The sequence below is a fragment of the Schistocerca cancellata genome, chromosome 2 (assembly GCF_023864275.1).
Source record: "Schistocerca cancellata isolate TAMUIC-IGC-003103 chromosome 2, iqSchCanc2.1, whole genome shotgun sequence".
NCBI lineage: Eukaryota > Metazoa > Arthropoda > Insecta > Orthoptera > Acrididae > Schistocerca > Schistocerca cancellata.
In genome coordinates this window covers 997121707-997128380 of record NC_064627.1, presented here as the reverse complement: position 1 = coordinate 997128380, position 6674 = coordinate 997121707, and the positions used below count along the sequence as shown (strand labels likewise).

Sequence of the window (6674 nt, the reverse complement as noted above, 5' to 3'; positions counted from 1 at the left end):
CTCGACCCGTTACTTAGCGGCCTACGACACCGCTTCACAGGACTGACTTTGCGAGGCTACACATTTACGTGCAAGTCGTATGCGGATGATCTGGTGCTGATAGTACGGAATGAAAGCGAAATGAGTGTAGCTTCAGATTGGATGCGCAAATATGGAACGGCCACTCTTAGCCGTAGAAATAAGGACAAGTCTGTAGCGCAGAATACTTCTGTTGGACTAACGGAGGAATGTGTACCACCCTTACGGCTCATAGATACCTTGAAGTGCCTAGGTATTATTTTTACCAACGATATATGTCGCACTGCAGCGCCCAGCTGTGATAGACTACAGTCAGTCCGGATGGGCGTTAGAGGGAACATCACACGGGCATTAGACATGATCCAGCGGGCCACGTATGTTAACACCTATCTGCCGTCAAGAATTCAGAATTTTGCTCAAGTGCTCCCAATGCCGGTGACGATAGCATGACGAATACTGGCGGCGTTCGGTTACTTTGTGAGTGATAGTCTACTGTTTAAAGTAAGATACGACGCCCTTACCCTCGCTCTTAGTAGGGGTGGACTTCGTCTTGCGGATTTTAGTGATCCAACGGTGGCACTATATGTGCCCCACGTGTTGAGCAATTCGGCGGTACGTCCACCCGGCCTCTCGCATGCCCACTATACAAACTCGCTCAAAGTCTGTCAACTGCACATACGGTTCACGTCCACGCTGTCGCGGCATGCTACCAGTGTTAAAGACTGCGATGGAGCTCCGTATGCCACGCCAAACTGGCTGACACTGACGGCGGCGATGCACAAATGCTGCGCAGCTAGCGCCATTCGACGGCCAACACCGCGGTTCCTGGTGTGTCCGCTGTGCCGTGCGTGTGATCATTGCTTGTACAGCCCTCTCGCAGTGTCCGGAGCAAGTATGGTTGGTCTGACACACCGGTGTCAATGTGTTCTTTTTTCCATTTCCAGGAGTGTATATAATAATTGAAATTTGAAGCATAGTTGTAGAAGTACTTTTTTTTCACTTTATTTTATCGCGTTTTTCAAAAAACAATTAATTATTAAATAAAGAATAAAATAAATAAGATAAATAAAAATAAAAATAAAATAAAGTTTTAAAAAGAAAACATGGGTTCTAATGCTTGCATTGTAAGTTACTAACAAAAAAATGGTAAGGCGACAGCTCGCGATAAGTGTGAAATCCGGGTTAGAGTCCCGGTGCGTCACAAATTTTCATTGTCATCATTCAGTTCTACAGCTGATGGTTGACATTTTTCGCAATTGCGAATACATTTAATGTAGAAGATTCAGTTGATGTGGTGTGACACAAACCATTGAAGGTCTGCCTCGCAGTGTTCACTCACCGTCAAATTCTCCAGCTTGATGATTCCTGGAAACAAATAATTGTTCGCAGTTATCAGGGAAAGATACTAGGCGCTGCCATTTTAAGACAACTTGGATGGTTGCGTCAACGCACGCAGTTCGCAACCGGATACACAATGTTAATTTGACCTCTAGACTTCCGAAACGAGCAACAGTAAAGAAGGTGGACATCACCAGGATTTCAACTAGGATCAAGACCACCTAGTCCTCTACACCAAGTGTAGGATTGAAACTGTGGCACTGTCATTACGATGTAGCAATCCCAATACAGCTAATAATATAACAGATTCATTTCCATCGCGATCGCAAAGTCAATCAGTTTGTTGATTGTAATACAGGAATTCACAATGGCGTGCTATTTATGGACAAGCATTTTACAGCACACAACGCTTGTCCGCCCTACCCAGGAGTACTGCTGTGCGGTGTGGGATCCGCATCAGGTGGGACTGACGGATGTCATCGAAAAAGTTCAAAGGACAATAGCTCGTTTTGTATTATCGCGAACTAGGGAAGATAGTGCCACAGACAGAATACGTGAATGGGAGTGGCAATCATTAGAACAAAGGCGTTTTTCGTTGCGACGGGATGTTCTCATGAATGTTCAATCACTAGTTTTATCCTCCGAATGCGAAAACATTCTGTTGGCACCCACCTACATAGGGAGAAATGATCATCAGGATAAAATAAGAGAAATCAGGCCTCGCAGAGAAAAATTTAAGTGCTCGTTTTTCACGCGCGCCGTTTGAGAGTGGAATGGTATACATACAACTTGAAGTTCGTTCATTGTAACCTCTGCCAGGGACTTTGTTGTGAATAGGAGAGTAATCAGGTAGACTTAGATGTAGGAGGCATTGACACCGTTCACGTATTAATAAAAATACTTTTCTGCCCAGACTGAAATATATTTGCGAACCATGGATGAAGGGTATCAGACGGATGCCATATTCCTTGACTTCCGGAAAGCGTCTGACTCGGTGCCGCACGGCAGACTCCTAACTAAGGTATGAGCATATGGGATTGCTTCCCAAATATGTCAGTGGCTTGAAGACTTCTTAAGTAATAGAACCCAGTACGTTGTCATCGATGGTGGGTGTTCATCGGAGGTGAGGGTATCATCTCGAGTGCCCCTGGGAAGTGTGGTAGGTCCGCTGTTGTTTTCTATCTACATACATGATCTTTTTGATAGGGTGGATAGCAATGTGCGGCTGTTTGTTGATGATGCTGTGGTGTACGGGTAGGTGTCGTCGTTGAGTGACTGTAGGAGGATACAAGATGACTTGTACAGGTTTTGTGATTGGTGTAAAGAATGGCAGCTAACTCTAAATACAGATAAATATAAATTAATACAGATGAATAGGAAAAAGAATCCCGTAATGTTTGAATACTCCATTAGTAGTGTAGCACTTGACACAGTCACGTCGATTAAATATTTGGGCAACATTGCAGAGCGATATGAAGTTGAACAAGCATGTAATGGCAGTTGTGGGGAAGGCAGATGGTCGTCTTCGGTTCATTGGTAGAATTTTGGGAAGGTGTGGTTCGTCTGTAAAGGAGACCGCTTATAGAACACTAATACGACCTATTCTTGAGTACTGCTCGGGCGTATGGGATCCCTATCAGGTCGGATTGAGGTAGGAAATAGAAGCAATTCAGAGGTGGGCTGCTAGATTTGTTACTGGTAGGTTTGATCATCACGCGAGTGTTACGGTAATGCTTCAGTAACTCGGGTGGGAGTCTCTGGAGGAAAGGAGGCGTTCTTTTCGTGAATCGCTACTGAGGAAATTTAGAGAACCAGCATTTGAGGATGACTGCAGTGCAGTTTTACTGCCGCCAACTTATATTTCGCGGAAAGACCACAAATATAAGAGAGATTAGGGCTCGTACAGAGGCATATAGGCAGTCATTTTTCCCTCGTTCTGTTTGGGAGTGGAACAGGAAGAGAAGATGCTAGTTGTGGTAAGAGGTACCCTCCGCCACGCACCGTATGGTGGATTGCGGAGTATGTATGTAGATGTAGATGTAGATTTTTGTATCACTGATAGTCAATTAACTTTCTCAAGTCTGGTGATCGCCGTAGGACATTGTGAAGATAGGCTTGAAACCTTCAGGATTCTGCAGGGAGCTGTGTCTCTCATGATTAGGGCTCAAATGTACGATTCTCGGAGGGCTGTGCGTTACCTCGATCTGATCCACCAAGCTACTGTCCACTCCTGCAGTCAACATTGCCGAGGTAGGCCACTCTTTGAAGACGATGATGCACGGGAACCCTTACCCACCCCGTCGCAAAGTAAACAGTCTCAGTGACTGACAAGCTATGCTGATGGAAAATGGGAAACGAAGGCCCTTGTTTCACTCAAGGAGTGCAGCTCTACTTTATGGTTAATTGTTTGTGGCATACTCTTGGGTAAGATCATGTGGAGGAGAAATAGTCTAGGCCTTCATTCAGTTCTCTGGGAAGGTTCTAGTAGGGTTGCCAGATTGTACACTGTTCCACGTATTCTTATGAATTTTTCCTGTTAAATTACCTGTAAGTTTTTTATTTTCCAATGCTTCTCTTTTCCGTTTTTTATATTTATTGCTAGCCTATCGTACAACCCTACACAATTTTCCCCTTTAATGTATACATAACAAAAATGTACATTAATTTGATTATATTTTGTTATTATAACTGTTTGGATATAGATTTAGGGTAGTCTACTTTTAGCTTGATACTTCTGAAGATCTAAATGTGAGTGATTTTTTATGTAAAATCACATTTAATAAAAATATGATGGCATGAGTCATTAAAACTGTGCCTATGAAAAATCTCCCCTTTTCTGTGAAGAATATGGCAACTCTATAGTCTATCCAGGAGGATGTTGTCATCAGAATATTCGAAACTGGCACTCTAGGGATCGAGCCCTGGAGTTTTGGATCCCTAAATCTGTTCCGTAGGGAAGATTACAGGAAGAACAGGGCTTCTGGTTAGGTGAGTAAAGGCTCATAAACACACCATCAGACGGGGGTAATGCTGCAGAGCATCTAACTATTAAAAAAAATAGTTATGTAGGTACAGCATAGTAAACGCATTGTCGTAGCCAAAATAGACAATATGCCAACTTCCACCACTACTGTACAAGTTTATACGCCACCTAGCTCCATAGACCACGAAAAGATTGAATGAACGTATGATGAAAGAGAAAAACAAATTATTCTGATAGCTACTGGAGACGGAAATCCTTTAGTTGCCAAAGGAAGAGCACTAATACTAGGATTTCGCGGGAGGAGAGTAGTGAATGAGGAAGCTACCGGCTAGAATTTTACGTAGAGCTTAATTTAATCTTTGCGAAGAAGGAAATTGAAAGAGGGTTGATTATAAGGAGTAGACCTGGTGACACTGAAAGACTGCAGATAGGCTTATTGTGCTAATACAGAGATTTCGAAACCAGCAAAATATTTCGATTGTATATGTAGATCGTGACTACAACTTGCTCTACATGGGCTGTAGATTAAAACTAAAGAAATAGCAGAAAGTGTAGCGTCGCGAGTTAAAGCGCGATAACATTTATTCCAGTAAGCTGCTTTGCAGTACCGTCCGCAGCGTGGGCTGTGAAGGAGACAGCCAGTTGTGTCTTAGCAATGAGCCATACGGACCTGTCACTATGCTAGCCGTGGGAAACGGTATCTGTGTCACTTCAAGAGACTGAATATTCAAACCCTTAAGAATCTAAATATACTGTACTAAATATTATTCAGTCATTTTCGTAATTGGTACACTGATTTATGTTATTCAGGAGAACATTGCATAAAAATTTCAACGTTGTAACTTTCATAGTTCCGGAGATTCAGAAAATTACGTAAAACATCCCAGACGCACACTTAGACTACAGAACTCAGTCACTAATAATAAAAGTTTGTCTTTTAGTGTCATTTGAAATCATTACGAGAGTAGTGTAGAATTATTTAATTCATATTTTAATTTAAGAACTTAAACCACTTTACATTTTCGTAATATAAAAGGGGAGCACTCCGTCTTCAGGCCACGAGTGGCCTACCAGGACCATCCGACAGCCGTGTCATCCTCGGGGGAGATTGCGGATAGAAGAGGCGTGGGGGCAGCACACCGCACTCCCGGTCGTAAGATGGTTTTATTGACCAAATCTGCTACTATTCGGACGAGTGGCTCCTCAACTGGCATCACGATGCTGAGTGCACCTCAAAAATGGCAACAGCTCATGGCGGCCTGGATGGTCACCCATCCAAGTGCCGACCATGCCCGACAGTGCTTAACTTCGGTGATCTCACGGGAACCGGTGTATCCACTGCGGCTAGGCCGTAGCCTTTAGTAATATAAAAATCAGACAAAATTATTATTTGTGTCTAATATTGTTGTGGGAGTAAATGAGAGTGAGTAAGGGTGTGTATGTGGGGATTGAGTTAAATTTAAAGTTTAATTTATGTAATACATTACGTAATCATAACGTGGAAAAGTTGCGTTTTACTCACATTGCTGATGACGTATGTCTGAGTGTACTTCCTTTTGTTAGGAGGCAGCCAGAATAGCCATTTGTAGAATAATAAGTTTCTAAATTTATTTCAACATTAGTTTCCTTTTAATTTGGTTTTGCTAAACATTATATTGATATTTGCATATTGAAGTGACGTAAATGCATCTGTGAACAATGATTGGCGTAGGACAGTTTTGGCCCTAGAATAATCTCGAAGGAGAATTCTGATTGGCTGGTCATTTTGATCAACCAACCAGAGATAAGCAGTTCCCGTGCACTGTGTGGTGTGCGTACTGTAAGACCTTCGGTACACACGCCATCAGATTATTTAATTTGTCGCTCTAACGAAGTAGGCGAGTGTCAGCAATATGTCTCGTGGTCATATCGTGGCGTGTTTATCTTCTGCCGTTAGGTCAGACGATAGAAATGCCACTTGCACGCTTAGAGTAGCAGATTGAAGGTGACGAACTTTAAACAGAATTTGATTAATTTTCACACACATTTATGAAAATAATAAAAAGCATAGACATTACATAACTTGATTCTGGATGCTGTTTACAATTGACAATCTGAAGTTCCTTTGGTCTTGGTACGTTAATCTTATTCTCACATATCTCTGATACTTGACAAAAGTGTCTATACATTTATCTTCATGGCTATGTACAGGAATATGGTAATCTTATTAGGCGCAGACTGAAACTTGACCACAGACTGGAACAGACTAATGCAGACTGGTACAGACTGGTGCAGACAAATGCAGACTGACTAATCGGAGGTCTGTACACTCGGTATAATACCTCGCACGTTCAGC

The 6674-nt window shown here is 42.5% G+C and overlaps 1 pseudogene; it reads right to left on the bottom strand.

Annotated features, from left to right (window-relative positions):
- Positions 1-5578: 5578 nt before the first annotated feature.
- Positions 5579-5696, bottom strand: LOC126163449 (5S ribosomal RNA; annotated as a pseudogene).
- Positions 5697-6674: the final 978 nt, after the last annotated feature.